Here is a 27,864-nt window from a genome sequence, read left to right on the forward strand (position 1 = left end):
TGAGTCCTCTTTGTCATACCTTTGGATTTAGTTTCATGAGCTGTTTTTAGTTATAAACATTTTGTTAAAATAGATATTAGTTTAAATAATATAGTATTCTAAGTATGATTTAAGATTATGATTTACCTACACATTATATATATATTATAAAGATACTAAACCAGCATACCCTTACTCTGCTAGAGTAGTGAACCTAATTAAACATGTTTGATTTCTGAATAAATTAAACTAAATCCAAACTATTTCCTAAAATCACAGAACATTAAGGGCCAATAGCATCCGTGTCAGAGATTTACTGTTACTAGATGGGGAGACCAATTCGAACAGCAAATAACAGTCTGAGACTCCTCATACCTCTGTGCTTAGAAACATATCTCTCTTGAGCTACTGTAGAGGGGAAGGGATTCTTGTGAGTCCAAGTCACTGTGCTGAATGTACATTGATTCCTTTATGACAACTGCTTAACTCCCCATTGCCTGTCCCAGAGAGGCTCTCCAATGTAGCTCAGTATTTCCTGTACTTTACAGACAGGAAAGTTCCAGAAACATTAAGAACAGATTCTGAAAGACCTATGAGCAAATGATGCTGAATACTTTTTTTTTTAAGCCACATTTCATTGTCTTAGTCAAAGCATGATTATTAAGTGATTATTTAAAATTCTTTTTTTTAAAATTAGCAACTTCAAGTACAACAATGTTGAAACGGGAATAAGTGTTTATTTCCTATTAATAAAAATTGTGACAAAAAAAGAAATAGAATCAAGACCTTGCTCATTGATATAATGGGAAGAAAGATAGGGATCTAGTAGGAATCTAATGGTTTATTCCTGCAAGACTGATGGCACCCTCAGCAGAAATTTGGAAACAGGAGGAGAATAACTTGATGGAGGTGGGTGAGGACTGTGGAAAGAATGGGACGCTTCAGAGGGAGAATGTTTAGCTGTTAAGTTTAAGCCATGTTAAGTTGTAAGTTCTGGAAGGAATGTGCAAGTAAGGATATCCAAAGGAGATAGAAAGTTAGAGATGGAGTTCACTCACAGAAGTGGTCAAATATGGAAATAAGGATTTCGAAGTCACTAACATAGACGTAATATTTAAATCTATAGGCCTAGATGAGACTGCAAATTTCATACCATTAGATTGACCTTCCCATATTCTTGAGTCAATAGAAAGAATGTTGATCTAATTTTACTGGCTTCACGTTTCTGGGAAAAAAAATAAACTACTACTAATAAACATAATTCAGGTAAGAATTTGAAAAGTTCTTCAGGAAGAAGGAACACTACTCTTTAAGGATGAAATTGGTGATCGTTGTGAATTTTGAATCTTTCAGGAGTCTTATGTTAACATATCCTACAGTTTTTCTATCTCATTCCTGGAAGTTCACCATGTAAAAATATAAGTGAAAACTTGACTTCCAGTGGAACAATTAAGAAGCACGTACTTAAAGATGATCTTCTGAAAGGCATTATAAGAGGTTTGCAATTTTTAAAGAGAGGTTTCTATTCTCTTTGCCTTAACATGCACAGACGTGAATTTTTAGTAAAGAATTAATGAATGAAATCCTTTATGAAGGTTTTCAAGTACAGTTTTTGAACAAAGTTTCCAGCTTGCAGATATATTGTTTTTTTACTATCTATACAGGTAAATTTGAACTAATTCATTATACCAGTGGTTTCCAGCCTTTTTGGCACCAGAGTCCAGTTTTGTGGAAGACAGATTTTTCCAGAGACCAGGGTTGGGGGTAGTTTTGGGATGATTCAAGTGCATTACATTTATTGTGCACTTCGTGTCTATTATCATTATATTGCAATATATAATGAAATAATTATACAACTCACCATAACATGGAATCAGGGTGAGCCCTGAGCTCGTTTTCCTGCACCTAGATGGTCCCATCTAGGGATAATGAGAAACAGTGACAGATCATCAGACATTAGATCCTTATAAGAAGCATGCAACCTAGATCCCTTACTGATGCAGTTCACAATAGGGTTTGCACTCCTATGAGAATCTAATGCCACTGCTGATCTGACAGGAGGCAGAGCTCAGGTGGTAATGCCAGTGATGGGGAGTGGCTATAAACACAGATGAAGCTTCACTCACTCACCCACCACTCACTTCCTACTGTGCAGCCCAGTTCCTAACAGGCCACTGACTGGTGGAATGCGCGGGTCCCCAATCCCCAGTACCAGTCTGTGGCCCAGGGGTTGGGGACTCTTGAATTACACAATAAACATACATTCAATTATTCTAATGAAATCAAATATATAAGGTGAAACATTATGATGAGTAGTTTTCAAATTGCTATTATCATTTATTAGTGAACCTTGAAGTCCATTTAATAGGTCAAAACCAGTATTTTAACAAGAATATAAAATAGAAATATTGGAGTCCTCTGAATGTAAAATGTCTAAGTATTTCTTTAAGACATCTCGTGTCATTTTTATTATGTGTGAATGTGTTAGAAAGAGAGATATTATCCAATTTAAGTGCATTTCTTATCAAGAAAAGAGGTTGAAGGCCACTGTTCTAGAGGAATAAGAAGAGAGGAGGGAGAGTGGTGTGTTGACCAGGAAATGCTTTAGCCATTTTATCAGTTAAAGACAAATATCAGCTATGGATACCATTTCACGCTTCATTTCAGTAGCCATCTATCATTCTCAGTTCTTTAGAATCCACTAGATCTTTATGCCCTGCAGCTCTCAGCTTCGCTATTTTGTGATTGCTCGATGGTTTATACCCAAAACCATACCTTAGAGGATGAACGTATTCAAACTGGATGTCAACCTTAATAAGATTCAGTATATACTTTAATAAGATTCTTGAATTTATCTCAGAAGGAGGATTACCAATATGAAAAAGGAGCATAAATATTCAAAATATGGTCTATGGTGTCTTCCATTAACCAAGACATAATATTAGTAGTAAATAATAGTTAACTATGGAATATTTAACTGTTATTCTGGATTTTTATTTTTTTTTTTATTTTTTTTTATTTTTTTTTGAGACAGAGTCTGGCTCTGTCTCCCAGGCTGGAGTGCAGTGGCGCAATCTCAGCTCACTGCAAGCTCCACCTCCCGGGTTCACGCCATTCTCCTGCCTCAGCCTCCCGGGTAGCTGGGACTACAGGCGCCCACCACCTCGCCCGGCTAATTTTTTTTTGTATTTTTAGTAGAGACGGGGTTTCACCGTGTTCGCCAGGATGGTCTCGATCTCCTGACCTCGTGATCCGCCCGTCTCGGCCTCCCAAAGTGCTGGGATTACAGGCATGAGCCACCGCACCCGGCTATTCTGGATTTTTATATGTTGACAAAAGAAACAGAAGATTTGAGCTGTCACCAGTTTGAGAGCCTACTAAAGCATTAGAGTTTTAAAAATTTTCTTTCCAACTCTTCATCTTGGGTTCACTTTAAATATTGAGAACAAATCACATTATTATTAAAGAATTATACATATCTGAGTTATCTCTGGAGATTATAAATTTGGGATATGATACGTTCTGATCCTTGAAGCGGTAAAATGACCATATCTAAAGAACAGAGGCCTAAATGAGAGGAATTGGTATTCATACTCTAACCTCTGTTGCCACCATGACCAAGGAGCTTTTTAAAATAAGTTAAGAACAGACTCAAAACTAGGAAAACTGAGAGTTGTGGAAAGATGCAATTTCACCTTTGAAGGCCAACACTCCACCACCCCACGTTAATGTAGGTGACAAAAAGGAAAAAGGAAAAAAAAAGGCACACAATTTTCAAATAGAACAGAAAATTTTAGGCAAAGAAATACTGAAATGTTAGAAGTACTATGTAGAAATCCTAGATCTGGTGAAATATTCTGTCAGAATGGCTCATTGGTGAAGGACCAATGGAGAGTCCCAGTCCAACGGAGATAGAACCACAAAGAATGTGGAAGAGAATAAAATGGCCTATTCAGTTTAGGCCCAGGAATTTTCCCTGCTCCATTTCTCATAGCAAGACTGAGATACTGTTGAACATGCAGAACAAGATATGCATTAAGATGACATTTATGTGATAAACAAAATGAATCAAAGAATAAACCATATAATGCTATGTGAGAATTTGTGTCTATGTAAACGCATAACTAAAGAATAAAGGCATTGGTTTTCTCTGGATAGAGCACTGGGAGTGAGGATGTTGGTTTTGAATGATTTTAAAGTATGGTAAAATACACATAACATAAAATTCATCCTTGTAACCATTTTTAAGTGTACAGTTCAGTAGTATTAGTACCTTCACATTGTTGTGCAACCATCAACACCATTCACATCCAGAATGCTTTTCATCTTGCAAAACTGAAATTTGGTACTCATTAAATAATAACTCCCCACTCCTCTCTCCCTGCAGCCCCTGGTAATCACCATTATACTTTCTGTCTCTGTGAATCTGGCGACTCTAGGTAAGTAGAATCATAACAGTATTTGTCTTTTTGTAACTGGTATATTTCACTTAGCAGAACGTCCTCAATGTCCGTTTATATGGTAGCATGCGTCAGAATTTCCTCTCCTTTACAGATGGAATAATATTCCGTCGTATACATGTACAATATTTTATTTAACTATTCATCTGTCAACAGCCAGGTTGTTCCCACCTTTTGGCCATTGTAAATAATGCTATTATGACAGAGATGTACAAATATCTTTTCAGGACCCTGCTTTTAATTATTTGGGGCATATTCCCAGAAGTGGAATTGTTGGATCCTATTGTAATTCTATTTGTAATGTTTTGAGGACCCTCCATACTGCTTTCCATGGTTGTCACACCATTTTATATTCCCATCAACAATGCATAAGGCTTCTAATTCCTTCACATCCTCACCAATTTCTACCTTTCATTTTTAAAATTATGGCAGCCATCCTAATGGGTATAAAGTTTCGTTTGAATTTTTTACAACCAAAATATATTCACATACTATTTTTTTAACACTCAAAATATCTCAACAATATGGTGTGAAACTTAAGCATGTATATTCTGTAAAAGGCTTGTTGATGTTATTTCTGGTTAAATAATTCTCTTCTCCAAAAGAATATGTAATTGGGTAAAAATAATTGCAACATGATTGATGAGAAGGGATGGCTGGCCTACAGTGGAGTCAAATAGAGCATCCACATGCTGGGAAATAATCCATCTGCATGAGCTGGACCTGCAAAGCCAGCAGGGATGATGGACTCTTACTAATATCTAAGAGGGGAAGTATAAATTTTTCATATGAGGGATTAAGAAGGATGTTAAAAAAAGCTGTAGTTTATTATATAGGGGAATTTTTTTCCTGGGATATATTTTCTTGAATTATTAACTGATAATTTAATTGATACTCAAAATAATCAAAATGGCAGGATATTTCCTTTACTCTAAAAACTTAACAGGAAAACTCCTCCTCCTCCTTCTTCTTCTCTTCCTCTTTCTCCTTTATGAGCAGTTCAATGGTATTAGAATTGAACACTAATAAATGTTTAAATAGGAATGATTTTGGGTGAAGAAGAGTTTCATGTTGTCAGTAGTTAGTAGTTCTGGTAAAGACAAATATAACACCACGTTAATGGAAAGACTTGTGTAACAGCTATGTATACATACACACATAAATACATATGTGTGTGTGTGTGTGTATATATATATGTATATGAAAAGAAGCGTGTAAAAACTGTAACTGGGATAAAAAATCAAATTAAGGGAGTATCTAGAATCTTTGAGAGCATAGTATGATTTTAATAGATTTTGGAGCATATTTTCTTCTGCCATTATATGTAAGCAGAGATAGTAGCTCTCAAAAAATATTCTTGTGTTCCCTACACTTCTCAGCCCCTTGCAGTTAAGAGGGGCATCTGACTATTCTCAGATTGTAAAAATGTGGAGCGGAGTCATGACTATGACTTCCTAGCTGAAGCACTGAAGACCTAGGTGCCAGCTCCCCACTACTCTCTTCCTCTGCCATAGCAACCATAAAAGCCATTTCCTGAGTTGGAAACATCACAAGAAGAGGACAACTGGGACCCTGAGTCACCAAATGGACCTGTATTTGACATTGCATCATTGAGAAATAAACCTCTGTAATGCCAAGCTTTTAAGATTTGGGGGTTTATTCATTCCTGCAGTATGGCTTAGTATTGATGAGACTACTACAGCAGATTAGTGATTGAGTAATTGTGTTCTTATAGGAATTAGCAGTGATATTGAGAACAGTGGAGAAAAATTATTATTCCTCTGATCGTTCTACTATCTATATCTTCATCTTTTCTGTATTAAATATATTGAATATATTTTCCTCTTTTAAAATAGTTATATTTGTTTCCTAGTATAGCTATATTTGTTTCCTAATTTCACTATCTTAGTTTTCTAGGACTGCCATAATAAATTACCACAAACTAGGTGGCTTAAAACAATAGACATTCATTTCACAGTTCAGGAGGCTATAAGTCTGAAACCAAAATGTCAGCCTAGTTGGTTCCTTCTAGACACAGCAAGAAAAAATGTCCATGCTTCTTTCCTTGGCATTGCTTGGTTTGTGGATGCACCACTCGCATCTCTACCTCCATCTTTACACAGCTTTCTCCCTGTGTTTCTGTATCTCCTCCCCTCTTCTATGAGGATATCAGCCATATTGGATCAGAGTCCACCCTAAACCAGTATGACATCACCTTAACTTAATTACATTTGCAAAGACCCTATTTGCAAATAAGGTCACATTCATAGGTAACTGAGGTTAAGACTTCAACATTTCTTTTTGAAGGATGCAATTCGACCTACAAAAATAGCTTAGAAATGATATTCCACTTCAGCTTCCCACTTTTATCTTCTGGAAGTAAATTTTATAAAACGGATTTAAACAATCCTTACTTTCAGTCATCGTTTTAGAAATTGTTTTGTTTTTGTTTAACATAACTTACCAACTTTTAAAAAAGGAGAGATAATCTTAGTCAAATACTTACTCAAATTCAAACATAATTACTATCTATACTTATACTGAAAACTCTGTTACTATATAAGATGTTCTGGTAAGTTTGTACATTGCAGGCAAGATATGCGTTTCCGGCTTTTTAAGTGCCACTGCTAAGATAAGTGCAAGCAACAGTGCAAAGACAGGATCGATGATCAGAAATGGAATGTAGTTGTCCATCCAAACTGTCAGTTCAAAGCCTCTCAATTCTTTTCTATTTGTTCCTTTCTTGATATTCAATCATCAGCCCTTTTCTGGCCTCTCTTTCTTTTCTTCTCTCTTGTTATAGTGCTTCATACTCTCAACATCCCTTTCTCAGCCTAAAAAGTCAAGACCAGATGTCAAAGTCCAAAAACAACCTTAAAGTTATATTTTGTCTCATTAATTTGTTCAACATGTGCACACACATACACTCATATATGTGTGCATATATATGCATATATATATATGTAATATCTATATAACAAATACTTACAAGGCCCCAGAGAAACAATGGTACAAGGTAAAAGGAAGCACATAAACTAGGATATAAACATGGTTAATTGGGAAAAGGGTTTGATTAGGGGAAAAATAGAGCCAATATGGGTACAGAAAATAGAAAAACTCAAACTAGTCTAGAGGTCAGAAAGTGCTTCTTGGAGAAACTATAAAAATGGAGCATGAGGGCTCTGCACGGTGGCTCACGCCTGTAATCCCAGCACTTTGGGAGCCCAAGGCAGGCGAATTGCGACGTCAGGAGATCAAGACCAACATAGCCAACATGGTGAAATCCCGTCTGTACTAAAAATACAAAAATTAGCTGGGCGTGGTAGCACACGCCTGTAGTCCCAGCTACTCTGGAGGCTGAGGCAGGAGAATCACTTGAACCCAGGAGGTGGAGGCTGCAGTGAGCTGAGATTGCAGCACTGCACTCCAGCCTGGGGGCAGAGCAAGACTCCGTCAAAAAAAAAAAAAGAAAAAAGGAAAAAGGAGCATGAAAATTGGCATGCATTAGTGAGGTTAACAAAGAGATGTTTTAGGTAGTGGCAGTATTATGGGCACAGGCTCTGAACTGAAAGAGACAGTGATATATCCCATAAATCCAAAGGAATTCAGAATGGATACAGCTCATTTTTATGATTTAAAAAGTGGTGAGAGATGAGGCTGGAGAGAATTGCAGAGGCCAGAGCATGAAGTACCTTATAAATAAGGTGGTCATGTAATTCATCATCCAAACCAGTCCACTTCTGAGAATAAAGGAAGCACCACTATTAATTGGGCTAGGGCAGCAGTTGTAAACCAGGGCTGTCAGAGACTAACTGGGATGTACGGCTACATGACTTATAAATCACATTAGCAGAACTTGGATTTCATACTAAGGTCAATCAGATGCCATGACAGCATTTTAGAGAGAGGAATTGCTCAATCCTATTGTGTTTTATAAAGCTTAATCTAGCTGAAGTACAACAAACAAACGGGGGAGGGCTAAATTGGAAGCAAGAATATCCATTAGAAGGCCACAGTGATGATTTCTAGTTGTGAGATGATGGTGGCCTGAGTCACTGTGATGGTTGTAAGCCTGTAAGGAAATTGAAGTAATAATAAGTTGAACCATATAAAATTGCTTCTACTCACCATTTGAACCTACAAAAAGGGCAGTTTTATAAGGCTCAACAAATAGATTTTAAGGAACTAGGATTGATTTGTGGCCAATATTAACCATTATATAATTGTTACATGACGATGATGACAATGATGATAATGATGATCATGACTAGTGAGAATAGTGGTATTATCACGATTGACTGCCATAAGTTATACATTAAAGTTTAAAACATAGAACACTTAAAATTGCCACCTCTTGATATTGAGAGAACAGTTGATTGTATATGGCTCACACATAAATAGGCACAAAGAGGGAAACAACCCCAGAACCACAATCCCAATGAGTGCCTCAAGATTCTCAAAGAGGGAAATAGAAGAAAACTTCCAGCATTTTTATGGGCCCATCATTGAGGAAACAGAATGGGAGTGCATTCATTTGCTGGAGATCAGCAGAACACAGTGAAAAGTGATGGAAGAGGAGAAACACCATGGGTCAGATAGAATGTAGGTTTGAAGTCAATTTTGAGGTTACTGTGGGGAACTGAATTTGTGCCAGGAAGGATTTCTGATCTTCACTATTTGAAACAATCACAATATATTACCTACATTGATGCATTTAATCAGGATCCAAAATGCACACCTCCCAATCCTGACACCGTGACATTACTTATGTTCCCTGATGCTCCCAGATTCCATATCAAGAAAATGATGAGAAGGCTGAACCTCGAACTACTTGTTTTAAATGGAAAAGTAACTGAACAATTACTGGATTGGACTAAAATTAACTGAAAGCAACCATATTGTTTGCCCTAAGGAAACTGGGGGCTCAGAGTCACAAATCAAATTTTATACTAGAAATTTAAAATGTACATTTTTTTGCACAATGCTGTGAATATTTTATTTGTTACAAGGGAATGTTTAGCGTAGTGGAGATAATAAAGAAAATGAAGATGAGGAAGACTACTAGTTTTCTAGTTCTACAATAGGTTGGGTGACAATTTTCTATATAGTATATATGGGAGGATAGGAGTAGAAGATGAAAAATTCAGTTTAACACCTAATAAATCTGCAAATTCTAACTTCCAATATTTGTTTATTTCTTTATATTAATTCTAATTTCACTTAAGATTATTTAGAATTATGTAGATTTTTATGATAAAAATGTATTCGATTTTCAGATAAACACAACCATGACTGCCATGCAAATGTATATACATCCTAAAAAGTTTACTTTAGATCCTGAATTTTTTTTCCCCAATATATCTAAAAATCCATTTCAGAAGTCCTACTTCACTAAATTGAATTATAAATTTAGGAAATTTAAAGTAATGTTACCAGTGTTTTGGTAAATATCACTTTGGGAAGAAAAATAATTATATTTTCTTACTTCTAAATCTTTCACTCACACACAAAAAAAACAGAGCTAATCTTTCCATCACTCTTGATTAACCCATACCACTTTATAACAATGAGTTTAAAGTAAAGAAAATAAATAGAAGAAACAAGAATTATTAAGAATATAAAAGCCAGGCTCAGTGGCTCATGCCTATAATGCTAGCACTTTGGGAGGACAACAGAGGAGGATTGTTTGAGCCCAGGAGTTCAGTCTGAGCAACATGGCAAAATACCATCTTTACAAAAAAAAAATAGAAAAATTAGCCAGGTGTGGTAGCAAGAGCCTGTAGTCGCAGCTAGTGGGGAGGCTGAATTGGGAGGATCACTTGAAACTGAGATGTCAAGGGTTCAGTGAGCCATGATCCTGCCACTGCACTTCAGCCTGGGCAACAGAGTAAGAGCTGTCTCAAAAAAAAAAAGAAAAAAGAAAAAGGACAGATAATAGGGTGAGAGTATAAAACAAAGAGAAAAAGCTGTAAGAAAATGAAATAATTCTTAAAATTATACACATTCAGTAAAGTGGTTGTGGAGAAATTAAAATTCCACGGGGAAGAACTAGGGCTGATGTGAAGCTCTTCTCATTTCATTGACCTAAGGACTAACTATAATAATATGTAAGTCCTGAAGCAAGCAAGGGGAGCCTCTTTCTCCATTGAGGTTAATAGGCCGTATATAAAACAAAGGAAATTTAATTCCTTTGTTGCTTAAAAAGGAATAAAAGAAAAAGTAAAAGATAAAATTACTTTTAATTGAGAATGCAGAACACACTTTTAAATAGTTAAGAAAATGAATGTTCTTCTCTGTATACTATTACAAATCTTCAAGGTGTTCAACCAGTGTTGCATGTGGATTGATGGGCAAGCTCTCCTTTTTGCTTATATATAGTTTCTAATTGTGGTAAGTACAGAGTAAACATATATTACTTCTATAATTAGTTTTTTGGTTTTTTTTAAGAGGGGCTTCAATTTCATGTTCTATTTGTAGAATGAGAGGACAAGAAGAGATGATGAGATGCCACGGGATTTTTAAAAAAGGAAAGAAAGCCAGCACAAAGTGAATGAAAGAAAACAAATGAAAACAAGAATCAGGTGGACCAAGGTAGATCTGGCGGAATAAAAACAAATGTGAGGATAACGTCAGGGGGAAAGAGAGGTCAACACTCCCTAGCTATCTCAAACCTAATGCTTAAAAGTTTCCACTTCACCAAACCCCATCCCATCAGATCCAGTCTTACCATCTGGCTTATAACTTATCCAATCCATTCCGATTAAAACAGTGGAAAGATCCAGCTGGAGGGCCAACAGGTTTCCAATTTGACTTGAATGTTCAGATGGAAAAGATGCTGAATCGAAGGTTAAGATTCACCTCCAGCCCTAAGTTCATGCGCTAACCTCACAGCCACTGCTGCCAACATCAAATGCTTCTCAGAGTTGTAGGATGTCTCCTGGCTTCTCCACATCGACCCTATTTGAGAAACACCACTCCATAGGAAAGAACAACGGAGCACTATGCAACCAGATTCTAACTTAAAAAAGCAATCATTGAATAAAGATAAAGCAATCACTAGAGAAGGAAGACTTGAAATGCCAGTTACTTTACTGAAGCAGTGTTCAATTGAAATGCCCAATTGTAAGAGCACTGCATACTCCATTTAAGAAGCAGCTACATAACACTCAGGGATTCACGTAACAGAAGCTCAGTGATTTTAATACCAGTTATTTCCGTTGCTAAAACTAGTACCTACAGTTAGTGTTCTCTCTGATTATTATATTTTTTTGGAGTGCCTACCGACCCAACAAATGGGAATATGAATCAAGATAATTGAAGTTTTAAAAACTTTAACAAGGACTAAAAGTTTGGGCCTTAATTCCCATATCCCAATTAATCAAATAAGTTTTTTTTTTTTTTTTTTTTTTCCAGCTGGCTATTATGCTACTCACTTAGGACCATTGAACTGCTATTGAAAATTGCCATGAAATTCAGGACTATCATCACCAAGGGAGATGGGCGGAGATGAACTAGCAGCAATTAAGAACAGCACAGCAGTTAAATAATAGGTAACATCAGCCGACATGTAAATAATTAGGCATTAGGTACACATGCAATTAAATATTTGAATTTCAATGAAAACCATATTTAAATTCCTTTTAAAATAGTGACTAATTAGTTGTATTATACATCTTATTTTAGAAATAAAGAATAGATAGGTTATCTCTCATCATAAATAGTTGGTAGACTAATCACCAAATGATTAAGCTTATATTATTCCCCCACAGTTGTTTTCACTACAAATATCCAACTATAAAGACTTGGATTTGATACTGTAGCCTTAGAGGTTCATTTTTCAGACTATAAAATAACTGGCAGACTATCCACTTGCATAAACATCATTCCAAATTGTGATACAATTTTTATCAGACAATGTATTTCACACTGTTTAAGTAATACTCCCATCGAGTGTAGTTATACAAGACACTGCCAAGTTTACCTGCAGAGAAACACACTTCAATGGCGTTCACACAGCATGAAGGCATTTATCATTATTCAAATATAGAAGAAAAGAAAGGGTTCCGATGTTTTTGACATTATAACTGGCTTGTGGTAAACTGCTGGTAAGCAGCGTTCAGTGGGCTGTACTTATCCTACACAACTGGAAGACATCTCTCATGCTGTTCCACAAAATACTAAGAGAACCAAAAACGCTTTGGGTAGAATTCCTTCCTTAGCTCTCACCCTGTTCTCCAACACCTCTTCCAAGACAACCATGGACTAATCTAAAAAGCCGGTTAAAAACTAAAAGAGAGGAAATGTGTATGTGTATGTATGTTTTTTAAAGAAAAATCATTTTTTTCCCATTGACCTTTCTGCCTTGCTCATGTCAATGTCTGAGTGAACATTTACAAAACATTTTGACAGAGGCAAATATATGTTCATTTTCAGCATTTGGCCAAATAGCGAGTACATAGCCATGGTATTCAGGAAAAGGTCCATGTGACACCAAAGTATTTCAAATTAGATGAAATATTCAGCCATCTCAACCTTATTTCCACCACTAAATAGGGTCCAGCAATAAGCTGCTCCAATTAGAGCTACTCATAAATAGGTCTGGCTCATTGTCTTAGTCGTTCTTTTACTTAAAATCAGTAATGTACATTAAGTATAAAGCATTTTTGGATAAGTAATATTTTTGTTATTTTTAATAAGATTTAAAAAATTGAAAAGTATGATATATTAATATTCTACTGAATTTAAGAACACATTTTAAACATTACAAAATAAAGCATAATTAAATTTGATAATAATGAACCCAATAATGATCAACCCAGTTTAATTATCAGGATGTGTTAGATTTGGTATCTTCACCTAAAGGCTCTAGTAAAAGAATTATCTGATTAGCACATACACTTACCGTTTATCTCACAAAGTGCCCATAAGACTCTTCTAAATTGAGGTGTTCATGAAAGCTGTCTCTGTTATCTATAGGTGATATAACTTTAAAAGTAAAGCCTGCCAGGGGCAGTGGCTCACGCCTGTAATCCCAGCACTTTGGGAGGCCGAGCCGGGCTGATCACGAGGTCAGGAGATCAAAACCATCCTGGCTAAAATGGTGAAACCCCGTTTTTACTAAGACACACACACACACAAAATTAGCCCGGCGTGGTGGCAGGCGCCTGTAGTGTCAGCTACTTGGGAGGCTGAGGCAGGAGAATGCGTGAACCCGGGAGGCATAGCTTGCAGTGAGCGGAGACTGCACCACTGCACTCCAGCCTGAGCGACAGAGGGAGCCTCTGTCTCAAAAAAAAAAAAAAAAAAAAATTAAAGCCTATAACATAAAATAAAACTGCAGCAAAATCTTCTTTTGAAGTGAGCATAGCTATTTTAAAATTAGACATGCTTGGAACTGGACTAGGATGTACTGGGCCCAGGAGCTATAATGAACTTGAATCAAGTATTACATATATATATGATAGAGGATTACACAGTTAAACAATACAAGTGAGCTCTTATCATAAGTAGTATTTCTCAGTTGCTCACTTTACATTTTGTTGCTGATTTCAGCATTCACTTTTCTAATAAACGTGCAGACATTTTCTAAAGTGCAAAATTACATTCACCTGCTATTTACGTAGCACTTATCTCCCTGTTTGCACCAGGGAGTCAATGAGCACAAACCATTGGTTTGAAGTATCAAATTGATATGACATCGCAGAACCAGGTGGCTTTTGGGAGTTGTGACAGTAAAACAACTGAAGCAAACCTTCAGCCATAGGAAGCTATTTTTAAAGTAGAAATGCAATTTCTTTCATTTAAAGTAGAAATGCAAATTATTTCCAACATAAATGTCCATAAATAGTTTACTATTTATGGACATTTATGTTGGAAATAATTTCTGTTAATAACCTTGAGAAAAAAAAATGGATGAGGAAGTTAGCTTGCCTCTTCTCTTATTAATTTTTTATCTTTCATTTCTTTACAATCCTTTTTATTTTTCTAATTTTTGCCTGGGTTTGCCATATGCTTATACCCACAGCTGAAGAGGATAGATGAATTTAATGGCACCTGCAGATACCCTCAAAAGGTAACTAAGACTTTGGCTATAATGTAAAAAATATATAGAGTTTCCATAACAGATGAATTTTCTTTTCCCTTACACACAAACCTCAATTATAAACTCATTTAATTTAGAGTCACTATGTGCTGAGGTAATTCCACTACATAAAAATATGATTACGCCTGGTATATTTTGACTATGTTTTATTGCTAACAAGCTTCCCCTAATCTGCTCTGAAAGCTTAGCTCTGACTGCTTGACTAGTGCAGTTGTGAAGATACTGTTAACAATACCCACAAATTGATTCCAGAAGTAAGAATATGGTGTCTTGGTCACTTTGTTGCAATAAGCTACAAGTACACAATTTTAAAATGGAATCTTGTATTACAATGCCTGTAGTCAGTAAGTAAAACCAATTATTAATGTCATCTAAACAACAGTGAAGCAAAGTTATAGCTTACTTTCATGCAGACATTTATTTGTTTTTTGTTTTGTTTTTTTTTTTTTTGAGACGGAGTCTTGCTCTGTCGCCCAGGCTGGAGTGCAGTGGCGCAATCTCGGCTCACTGCAAGCTCCGCCTCCCGGGTTCACGCCATTCTCCTGCCTCAGCCTCCCGAGTAGCTGGGACTACAGGCGCCCGCCACTGTGCCCGGCTAATTTTTTCTATTTTTAGTAGAGACGGGGTTTCACCATGGTCTCGATCTCCTGACCTTGTGATCCGCCCGCCTCGGCCTCCCAAAGTGCTGGGATTACAGGCGTGAGCCACCCGCGCCCGGCCACATGCAGACATTTATGAAACGTCACACCCAGAAGCCTGAGGAGTTAGTGAAGCAGATCTTTTTTCATAGAAATGTGTCATTTAGAGACAAAGTACACCAGTTGAATAAATAATTATAATAGTTGGTTATATCAATGATGGGGTGTATTTTTGTGGGCTAAATTAATCACATTTGAAAAATTACTAAAAATATGGAATTTGAAAGTTTAAAAGTTCTCCAGCCACTTAGAATTGTCAATGTAGTAATGATCTTTCTCACAGCATCTAGACTCATCAATGCCAATGGCTGTACTCTGCAGTCCATTTCAATAACACGTTAGCAGACCCCATCTTTACTTTTCTTAATCTCTCAGAGTGGATATGCTTCTAAATTTTTAATTTTTAGCTTATTTTCTCTCATCACAAAGTAACATTTTTCTTTATCAAAGCAAATCTAAACTTAAATGCCAGTCCCTTAATCCTGTGTTCTCACAATTTGTCAACCCTATTTTAACTTAATCTGCCTTTCTCATCGCCCATGCTCCACAGCCCACCATTCCCTCCTCCTGCACTGCTCTTTTCCTGATCTGCCCATCAAAATTCTCTTCTGTTCAAAACTCAGTCCAAATTTCAACTCCTCTGTGAAACTGCCCTACTCCTGTTAGATGGAAATGTTTCTACTTCCCTATAATTTAAAAACAATTTTAATAACTTTCTTAAAGTCCTTTCCACATTCAGCCTGACTGTATAAATCTAATGATATATGTACATTCACTGTTTTCTGTGCTATACCATTCCTGAGGTTAAAAAATTGTCTTGCTCATCTTTGTATCTGGAGTGTAAAATGACTTTTCTCACTCAAAATGCATAGATAAATTCTTACTAAATAATAAGCTGGGATTTTTCTTTTCTTCCTTTTGTATCACTGCCTTACCCATAATTATAATAAATTTTAAACAATTAACTAACAAATGGATAACACCCTGCCTTAAAAGTTAAACAAAATATACTTACTCTGTTTTATATGCTTATGAAGAATTTTATAGAAATCTCAAATTTGCCAGAAACTTAAAAAACAAAATCTTCCCTGTAGAGCCAACTTTTCCCTTTATTTTTTTAATTGTGTAAAAAGAGGGAGAAAGGAAGAAGTAGGAAGAAAAAGTATCAGTTATGGTATCATTCATTATCCAAAAAATTAACTCACCAAACACATATGTTGATAGAAGTAAATAAACATTACTAGACTAAGATCATGCCTTTATTTAGAAAACAATTTTTCTATTATAAAATTAAATGAACATTTTTTTCCATGCAACCCAGGAATTTGACTCCCAGACAAACACGACAAATGAAAACATATGTCCATAAAAAAAACTTGTACATGACTTATATACAGCAACTTTATTCATAATAATTAAAAACTGGAAACAGTCTGAATGTCATCAACAGGCCAATAAAATAAAAATGGAGGTACATTCATACAACGGAATATGTTAGTAATTAAAAGGAGCAAAATATTGATGGACACAAAAACATGAATGATTTTTACAGACAGTAGACTGGGTGAAAGAAGGCAGACAGGAAAAAGTACATGGTTGGTGATTCCTATAAAGGAAATTCTAGGACAGATGAAACTAATCAGATAAGAGTTTCAGGGCTGTGGAAGAAGACAGCGAATCACCAGAGAGGGCTTTCTGGAAAAGTAGAAATGTTCTATTGTTTTTGGTTGGGGTGATGGTTACATGGGTATATATATTTGTCAAGCGTCACATACACTGCTTATGTGTAAAAAAACTTTATTTTATAGAAATTATACCTTTAAAATGTTGTTTTCAAAAAGAGATTGTGTCTTTATATCATACTGTAAATATCTTCCTGTCCAGATAAGCTTCCTTTCCTCAGTTATAGACTCATAACTGCAATAGTCCTAGTCCTCAGGGATCTCAAGAACAGTTGAAACAAAGTGAATAAAATGCCTGACACAAAATTGGTACTATGCCTTCAATAGAACAGAAAAAAATAGTTAAAATTTAGGAAAGCTAAATGGAGATAAGAGGTTTAAACACAATAAACAAACCATATTTTCCAAAGAAGTTTTATTATACCTATCAACATAAATAAGACTAATCTAAATGATTATCAAAATATGTGTCAGAAATAAACACGTACATCATTTATTAGGTCAGGGCTCTAAGTAAAAGTTACCCCAAAGATTGATTTTGAAAATAAAATTGGTTTATCTTGTTTAGTAGTTATAATATAGGAAACTATGACCCAGAATATAATGCATTATATGGAAAGATTTTTAAAGTTATCCAGTTTCTAGAACTTTATACCATCATATAAGTACTGGGTCAACCAATATGCAACTAAAATTATAAAATGGTTAATTATTTAATTTAACTTATTCCTCCATTGATTAAAATTGGCGTATAAGCAAAAGAAAACCATAGCATCTTGGAAAAGAGACATTATTCTGTAATCTCCCACACATACACAAGAAGTGTAATCTTCAACAGCAGCCTTTTCCTTTAACTAAATTAACAATGCTTATTATATTCTGGCCTCCAGATGCAGAATAACATGTTTCATGTTACTATGCCTAAATTCTGACCTGGCAATAATACTAAGAAACTCAGCAGGAAGGCTGGGCATGGTGGCTCACACCTGTAATCCCAAGGAGGGCAGATCATAAGGTCATGAGTTCGAGACCAGCCTGGCCAACATAGTGAAACCCCATCTCCACTGAAAATACAAAAATAAATTAGCCGGGCATGGTGGCGCTTGCCTGTAATCCCAGCTACTTAGGAGGCTGAGGCAGGAGAATCGCTTGAACCCAGGAGGCGGAGGTTGCAGTGAGTCAAGATCACGCCATTGCACTCCAGCCTGGGCAACAGGATGAGACTCCAGGAAAGGAAAGGAAAGGAAAGGAAAGGAAAGGAAAAAGGAAAGGAAAAAGGAAAGGAAAAAGGAAAGGGAAAGGGAAAGGGAAAAGGAAAAGGAAAAGAAGGGGAGGGGAAGGGAGGGGAGGGGAGGGGAGGAAGGAAAGGAAAGGAAAGGAAGAAAAGAAAGAAAGAAAGAAACGGAGAAAGAAAGAAAGGGAGAAAAAAACTCATCAGGACACCCTCAAACCAAGCTAAAAATAAGACTGTGAGTGGTATAATGACGAGTCAGAAAGCTGTCTTTTGTGGTAGTTACTAACTCCAGACACAAAAGAGGAGGAGGAGGTGCACAAGACCTAGTGAGTGATCTTGACCTGGATGGATTTGAAATGTTCCTTCTATCAAAGTGTATATATGTCCTGGACATTTGTCCCTGGGCCTCAGACTCTTAAGAAAATGGCGGTTCTAGAACGGATACAACTATTGAAACTCTTATCGGGCGTTGCCTCTTTAGGTCTGGCACTCTAAGGGCTCCTTTGAGCCCAAAACACAATTACCTGCAACTGGATGCCTACTTCTGAGCTCTGCTAGGAATGGGTGAGAAGATCCCAGCAGCAGGCCTCTAAAACCAAAGTCCACTGTCTTTGTCTACTTCTTCAGCCCGGATCCCTCCTTCTCCTGCATCCACAGCAGACGCTGTGTCACCAAATCTCAGAAACATACAATCCGGGAAAAGATCCTATTCTCACCAAGCTCTTTATCTTAATTTCCCTCTTTAAAAGAGAAAGATGTTCTAAGCATTATTATATAAAATACTTAATTTCCTACAAGGGAATAATAAAGCAGAGAATAAAGAAACTTGCAAGAGAAAGCTACAATTACAGCTTAATGTCCACAAAGATTTTAGAAAGACTTACTGCTAGAGAAAATTTACACAAACATATTTATAGTCCATAAGTTTTATCTCATTTCAAACCAACAGTAGCCAATACCCTAAGAAATATTTGTAAATGATTTCAGACGGAAAATAAAAGCCACCATGAAATCAGGCAATGGCATTTAAACAAAACTCTTCCATACAACTATGTAAATCAATGGCAGTTTCTTTAAAACAGAATTAAAAGCACACATAATGCATTTTAATGCAGAAAATACAAAGACATTAATATCTGTAATTCTACTAAATGTCAACGATTCTGGAACCCACTTACTGTGGAGTCAGATATAATGAAATTCCATTTGTAGTGAAGTAGAATGGAAGTTTAAAATTACGTCAATGGAATATAATGCACAAAGCACAATTCCAGTAATAGCGTCTTACAAAGAAATCTTGATGAAAGGATGATTTCACTGTAAGCCTCCTATACCCCTCAAATAAACACACTAGATTTTAACATCAATATTTTACTAAGTAAATTATAATAAATTCAATATTTAACACTCTAATATATGAAACCGTACACAAATCTATTATGAAAGAACAAAATGTGTGTGTTAATATGAAATAAGATGGTATACATATTCTAAGTTGTATCTGGTCATATTTATGAATAGAATACAAAAATGAATTAAACACTTGAAAGTGAAAGAAGGAGTAAGAATTATTTTGAACACATTGATAAAATGAATGGATGTTTCCCTCTGGTGAACATGAGAAACCATCAATTTTCTTTTACTGAATCAAGAAAACATCGGGTGGTGGGTAGCTCACATTTGTAATCCCAGCACTGTGGGAGACTGAGGCAGGAGGATCACTTGAGCCCAGTAGTTCAAGGCTGCAATGGGCAAATATGGGTGACAGAGGGAGACTCTGTCTCTAAAAACAACAACAACAACAAAAATACCCTCCACTTTCCTTAGCACACTCTACTTTTTAGGTAGATACCCTACCTTCTCTTCTACTTTTAAAATGGGTTGAAAACTCGTTTCTTCCAGGTCCTCATTGCTGAGTCTACCTTTGTCCAATTACTTTTGTCACTTTGGTCCCACATATCATAATGAATAGTGTAAATTCTTCATCATATTATATATTTGATTTATTTTCTCATTTTTCTTGTTTCAATTATGTGTTTATATGCTGAGAGTGTGGGAAAGGTGGAATTTGTCTCAAAATTATGTGTTTTCTTCTTTTATTATACCAATTGGGACATCAATAGTGATTGAATTCTGTAAGAACTTGCCAGGTCATGGAAATATTTTCAATTGAAAATATTTAAAGGGAATAGAAAAGTGGCATTCTGTGTTGATTTTTATTCTCTTGGTGATATGGTCTGGTTCTGTGTCCTCACGAAATCTCATCTTGAATTGTAATCCAAATTGTAATCCTCATGTGTTGGGGGAGGGACCTCCTGGAAGGGGAGTAAATCACGAGAGTGGTTCCCCCATGCTGTTCTCATGATAGTGAGTGAGTCTCATGAGGTCTGATGGTTTTATAAGGGGCTTTTCCCCCTCTTTGCTCTGTACTTCTTCCTGACATCATGAAGAAGATTGTGTTTGCTTTCCTTTCTGCCATGATTGTAAGTTTCCTGAGGCCTCCCAAGCCACGCAAAACTGAGTCAATTAAACCTCTTTATGAATTACCCAGTCTTGGGCAGTTCTTTACAGCAGTGTGAGAACAGACTAATACACTTGGTATGTATTCTTCATGAATCAAGAAACAATAAAGTGATTGAAAAGACATTATGAATTAAATAATGAATAAACTCTGCAGTTAACTGTGGAATTATTAGCTAAATATTCTCCTAAGACTGGGAATTAATATTAAATATTTCTTTTAAAATTTCTGTTTGGTGATTAGCTAATATAACTGTCAGAGAGATTCCACAAACTTAATGTCTAAATTTCAGTAACCATGTAACATAGTTATCATGATTTCTATGGAGAAATAAAATCAAATACTATCTGATGGTTTTAATTAGCTTCCTTCTTCACCATGCTGGTGTCATATGCTTCACTTTTGTCTAGCATCTGGCATCTAGAAGGTTTCACTGTTTCACTACTCTTTCTATGCCTCTTTACTAACCTTTTGAGTATGGTAGTATATAAGGTAGTATATACCTCTACAGTTGGGGTAAAGGGGATCATTTCTTAAAATGAATGACTTAGCTTAATAAAAAATAAGCAAGGATAGAAACAGAATCCCAAGATTTTCTAAATCTCAGACATACATTTTTGTTCTATATTAATTATTCACTCCAATATGGAAAGTAGCATTTCTTAAAGGTGAAAGCTAATTTGAAAATTGCAGCATTATAACAATATTTAGAGATGAGAAGCCTAGGATTTTTGAAAATTGAATCTATAGATAATCTATAACATGTTTTTGTTTTGGGTTTTTTTATTGTTCCTAGATAGGGTTTCGCTCTGATGCCCAGGCTAGAGTGCAGTTGTGTGATCATGGCTCACTGCAGCCTTGACCTCCTAGGTTCAAGTAATCCTCCCACCTCAGCCTCCTGAGTAGCTGGGACCACTGACGTGTGCCACCACACACAGCTAATTTTTTCATTTTATTTTTGTAGAGGCAGGGATCTCACAATTTTGCCTAGGCTGGTCTTGAACTCCTGGCCTCAAGCCATCCTCCTGCCTTGGTCTTCCAACGTGCTGGGATTACAGCTGTGAGCCACCATGCCTAGACAGGAGGGTGTTCTGGATGGCTCAAATACCTTAGTGAGAGAGGGGAGTTGTCATTTTTTGCAAAAAAATGGATGAACCAGATTAATTTAGAAAAAGTAAAGAGGCAATCTTGTCCAAATCATGAGCTTTGAAGGTGTGGAGAACCTAGGAAGAAAACCAGCAGGGCATATTTTAAATAGCTGTTAAACTCCTAGAATCCTCCCTTAAATTTAAATATTTAATTGGAACATCCTGTTTCAGGAATCCATGATCTTACACCTTTCTTTCATGTCCTGATAAATTCTGTCTTTAGTTCTTTTTTCTACAGTTGAGTAGAAATTGTAACTGCTTACATCTGACAGTATCATAATGTTAACCATCTTCATATTTTTTTCAATACCTGTAAGTGGGAAGTAAGTGTTCCTTCCTAAAAGTTAGCTCTTCCTTTTCTATTTTTCTCTCATTCAGTATTTACTGTGACCATTCTAGGTGCCAGGCACTGTGCTATGCAGTAAGGATACAGTAGCAACAAAACAGACCTGGGCCCTGATCTCAAAGGTCTTTTCTTGTCCCCCTTTCTCTCAAATTCACTCATAAATAAAAATCCCTCCTTTGCTGAAGGGCCAGCTCCACCTTACTTTTTATTAGTTTCATTCTTAAAATAAGGAGAAGAATATAGGTACTGCATTTCTTGACCTCCAGATGTTTTACTAATTCTAAGTATTTCACCATTTTGCTGGCTGATAACTTCAAGCAAGAGACCATACACATCCAAGGACATGCACACACATGAATTATCTGACATATTGTAGAGGCCTTGTGAGTGGTTTTTAAAACATATCTTTTTGCCTGAAATAGGAAGGACTTTGGTGGTATCTAAAAAGAAACAAAGAAAAATGAAAACAGATGCCAATCAAATCGCCCCATGTGAGTTATCTATATTTTATCCTTAGAATTTACATCTTAAATGGGCATTTTAATCTTATGTAGTGTAATTCTCAGCCAAAAAGACCTTCCATCCAGAAAAGTTCTGACTAAGCCAAGAAATACGCATTCCTTATCCAAAGCTTAAATACTGCTCAACTCTTACTGGAATATCCTTAGAGGTGGAAAAATAAAAACTCAAGAAGCAAGATAATTTAAAGTAGCCTTACTTTCTAAGATATTTTATTTATTATCTAGGTGATATTAATAGTGATAACTCATATCTGTCCACACTGTGTTTCAGTATTTGTAGAAATTTATATCTTATACGAATATTCATTCATACTATAAAAGGATCAGGGGGAAAAAGTACACATAAAATGTTTTAAAAGGCAACACTCTTGGTCTGTCCAAAAAGAGCTGATTCTTCATCCAATTTTTGAGTGCCTACCATATGTCAGACTAGAAGCTGGAGATAAAGCAATAGAAACAATGAAAGGCAAAAAGTCCTAGCATTATATAACATACTTTACTAATTTATAACTGTTAAAGAGCTAAAGATCTTAGAAGAGGAACTAGTTGATTAAATACCCTTCTAGTTCTCTGCCATACCAATTGCTCTTGAGGTTTATCTGAAATATGATTGGATTGGTCTTCTAACTCATTATATAACTGAAAATCATAAACAGGACAGATTCATTACATACAGGAATCCAATTTTGACCTCCTCTATGGAATTACGTTCAGAAGAGCCTGAACACAGCCATGTGTTAATTCAAAATAAAAAAAAATATTTATGTATCTCCTCAACTCTGGAGATGAAGATCCTTTTAGAACAGAATTTATATTCCAACAGTCTGGGCAGACAAACAACAAAGAAGAAAAATAAATAAACAAGGGTATTCAAGATAAACATTTATTTAATTGTTCAAAGAAATTACAACAGGGAGTTGAGTGCCTGACAGAAACTAATTTAAAGTGGTCCTCTGGAAAGGCCTCTCTAAGAGGTGACATTTGACATGAGATTGGAACACTGAGAAGGAGACAGCCATCGGGGATCTAATGGAACAATGTTATGGACAGAGGAACAGCAAGGACAAAGACCTTGAAATGGAAAAAAAAAAGTCTTTACTGTTGCTGGAAAATAACAGAAAAAGAGAATAATTTGAAATCAAAGAAAAATACAAGAGCTGTCATGAATAGCCTTAAAATCTAATGAATTTAGAATTTATTCTTATAATAGAAAAGCATTGAAAGGTTTTAAGCAGAGGAAAGATCTAATCTGATTTACTATTTTCAGAGTTCACTTTGCCTATTGCATGGAAAATTGATTGTAAAATGGAAAAGAGAAAAGAAAGGAGAGCAGCTGGGAGGCTGCTGAAGTTGCCTAGGCAAAAAAAGACAGTACTGTGGTCTAGAAGGCAATAAGGACAAAAAGATGTGGATATTTATGGAATAAACTCTGGTGGTATAGATGACAGACATGCTGATTATTTCAATCTGGGAGGTGAAGGAAAGAGAGAAGTTAATAGTAACTTCTAGATGTCAAATTTGATTCAAGGGGTGAATGATGGTACCATTTTCTGAGTTGGGAAAAGCTGATGGGAGAAGAGTTGAAGAAATGCAGAGTACCTATGTTCAATCCTAGCAAATGTTTGCTTTGAAGGACCTAGGAGACAACTAAGCAAAGACATCAAGTAAATAGGCAGTTCTATTACCATCCATAACCAGGATATGGCAACTTAGACCAGCCTATGACCACCTCTAATCACACTAAAACTATGGCCAACAAGCCCAGTTTCTAGATCTTTTAAGTTAAAGCTCCTGTTGTCCATGCTGAAAACACCACCGACTATAAAGTCTTTGAATGATGATTCCATCCTCTTCTGAATACAAATTAAACACTTAATTCCATTTAATCTTTAAAAAGGCACTACTATTGTCATTCTTTTAAAGGTGAGATTATCAGGTTTAAAGAAGTTACATAATTCGTTCAACAGCACTATTTCAACAGCACTCAGCCAGCAAGGTGTGAATCTGGGACTCAAACCCTTGATGTCTAACTTCAAAAGTGCTGCGCTGCTTTGTGCCCACACCGCTGGACTTCTGATGCAGTCACAGCTCTAGCACTACAGCTCCTGTTAACCAGTAACCTGGCCAATAGGATTTCCATTGCAATCCAATTTCAAAAAGGGGGCCAACTGGATGATATTCTCTACTCTGGGAGTTTACCATAAGCAGAATTACAAGATATTTGATCAACAAATAGGTAAGATACTCCCTCTTTTTGCTTATTTATTTCCTTATGTACAGAAAAGGTATAACAACAAAACAGTCATTTTTGTAGTACTTCAGTTCCAGCTGTGGCTTTGGGGATACCCTGGGCCAATGAATGATTAAGTTAATAACTTTAACTATCCCTTTGCCATCACTTGTCATATATCCATTAATTAACCAGGAAAAGCCCTGGGCCTTGATTTTTTTTTGCTTTAACACTGCACACAACAACAAAGAGAAAACAAAAAGCACACTCTTACCAATTAATAATTCTAGGAGTGCTACAAACCCTTAAATATGACTCAAAAAATTCACGCGTACCTGACACAGTTAAGAATTTATTCATTGCTATCTCCAAGGATTCTTTAAAAAAAATATGTTCATAGACTCTTCTGATATATCAGGATATAGTGCTGAATGTAAATGGTAAATATTGTTTAAATGTTAATCTTTTCATAGGAAACCTCACAAAAGAGGGAAACAAAATCACCTCTGCAGTATGTCACTAAAGGAAGCCCTTTACTTACTAATTTGTGCTCTTTCAGGGTTCAGGTCACATGCTGCCATGGGTAAAGGTGAATGGGCCACAAAGAAGAACCACGTAGGTCCAAATCTTGTTTGACTTTTGAAAAGTTACTTAACATTTTGTATTTCAGTTTTCTCTTCTGTTAAATGAGATTAATAGTGTCTACCTTTGATAAATTAAGGCATGAGACATGCTTACAGCAGTGCTGGCCCATAGTTAAGTATTCCATAGATGTTAACTAGTTTTATTTCACTATTTCTCACCAAGCAGATCTGAAAACTTAATACAGTCCTAAACTGTCAAGAAGGAAGGTCAGCGGATAAATTAATTTGCATTAAAGTGAATAATAACAGCACAGCAAACATTTTAGAAAAGAATAGCCTGTGAGGGCAATGTTTTATCCAAAGGAATAAATAAATAATGATAAAATTTCAGATCCTAGGTGAATGAGGAACTTTAGAATAACGTTTTCTCAGCGCCACTTCTGGTAGCACCACATCAGGAACTCAACGGAGAAAATCAGTCCCTAAAAGTTGAATGAAAAATATTTTATCAAAGCTTGAGAAAGAGAATAAAGAGAATTGAAAAGGTATTTTTGCAGAATTTTAAAACATACCATTATCTACATATAAAGTGTATCTATAGCTATTTACAAAAGCAATAAAGATGGGACACACCAATTAACTCTTTCTATGTTACTGGAAGTGTATGGGAGAAAAAAAAAAAAGAGAGAGAGAAGAAGGGTGAAGGCATGTTATTCAACAGGACCAGGACATGGATTCCAAAGTAAACTGCTCCGTTTGTCTAACATTGAACACTTCCTAACAAAGAAATACATAAAAAGTCTGTTAAATACAAAATCTGACATATGCAAAGCCAGTCTAATTTTAAAAGATAAATTAAATTAGATAAGGAGAGGGCATATTGGGCTGGAAACACATAAACCTCAAAAATTTAGTCATTTAAATTGTGATACTAAAAAGTTCTGAGCAATTTGTCCACTTAATCTGGAAATATCTTATTACCAGTCATGTTCAGACCCAGCAGTGTTTGATAAGCAAAATATCTATACATCTGAAATCAGAGCAGTATGAGGCCCTTGAAGAGTGAAAAAGTTGGTCAAAACAAATAAGAAAAAGAAACCAGATCCATCATTTGACACACATATAATGGTATTAGAAGGGCACAGAGAAAAGAATCACGTTTTAGGTTCTCAACATTACAAAACCTTTTAAATGCTTTAGAAATCACAAAACTTCAAAGGCTAGAAATAAATGAAGGAAATTACAAATTTTGAGAAATATGATATCCAGTGCTTCTAACAAGAATTCTTTCTATGAAAAGTACAAAGGACCCCTCCTGATGTGAGTTCAGGAGCTCAGCAAGGAATAAAAATCTCCTCTGCTAATATTCAGAATTACCGATATTAGCATGTTTCCTTTGTACTAAGCCTTGCTCATGAGTTCACGGAGTCTCGCTCTGTCGCCCAGGCTGGAGTGCAGTAGCGCGATCTCTGCTCACTGCAAGCTCCGCCTCCCGGGTTCACATCATTCTCCTGCCTCAGCCTCCCGAGTATCCGGGACTACAGGCACCCGCCACCACGCGCAGCTAATTTTTGTTTTTTTTTTTTCTAGTAGAGACGGGGTTTCACCGTGTTAGCCAGGATGGTCTCGATCTCCTGACCTCGTGATTCGCCCGCCTTGGCCTCCCAAACTGCTGGAATTACAGGCGTGAGCCACCGGGCCTGGCCATGAGTTCACTTTTAAAATCTGTTAAGAATAACATCATATGTCCAACTGCGGGTAAGTACACTATCTCTACTCTAGTTTGAGCAAGTGAACGGAAAGAAAGAAGGGCAGGTGATATGGAGAGATTTTGATTTCTGTATGTATGACTGGCTGGTTTTAACCCTTCCTGCTTTTTCCACTGAAGAGTCTCTTCTGGATTTCTTCCCCCTTAAAAATAAATGGTATCACTCACCTAGACTAGACCTGAGGTAAAAACGGAAGTGGTTTTGGCTTTTTCTGATTGCAAAATTTACCTTCATATGGCTATAGATTTTGTAGAATTGGTGAAGAGGCAGGCAGTGAGGAACTTAACTATAGTCTAACCCTGTAGAGCTCAGAGGAAGATCTGCTATCCATAGGTACACAAGTGCAAAAATGCTTTCAGTAATGAGATTTAATTATTAGCTGCCTTTTCATTATGTTGACATGTGCACTGATGGTGCAAAAGTAATAGTCGTGGGAAACACTGATGGTATATTAGCGCAAATCAAGGCAGGGGTACTAAATCATGCTAGTGGTCAGTTTACTTTTCACCACCACACACTCCCAGAAGAAAAAAACAACTAGTTTCACAGATGAATGTACCTGATGAAGTAGTAACAATGATTAAATTTAT

The 27,864-nt window shown here is 36.2% G+C and overlaps 1 protein-coding gene across 6 annotated transcripts in view; it reads right to left on the reverse strand.

The window, feature by feature from the left end:
• Nucleotides 1-27,864, reverse strand: part of LAMA2 (laminin subunit alpha 2) — a 618,419-nt gene that overhangs the window by 579,073 nt on the left and 11,482 nt on the right. The window lies entirely within an intron of this gene.

The sequence above is a fragment of the Papio anubis genome, chromosome 6, assembly GCF_008728515.1.
Source record: "Papio anubis isolate 15944 chromosome 6, Panubis1.0, whole genome shotgun sequence".
In the NCBI taxonomy this organism is placed as follows: domain Eukaryota; kingdom Metazoa; phylum Chordata; class Mammalia; order Primates; family Cercopithecidae; genus Papio; species Papio anubis.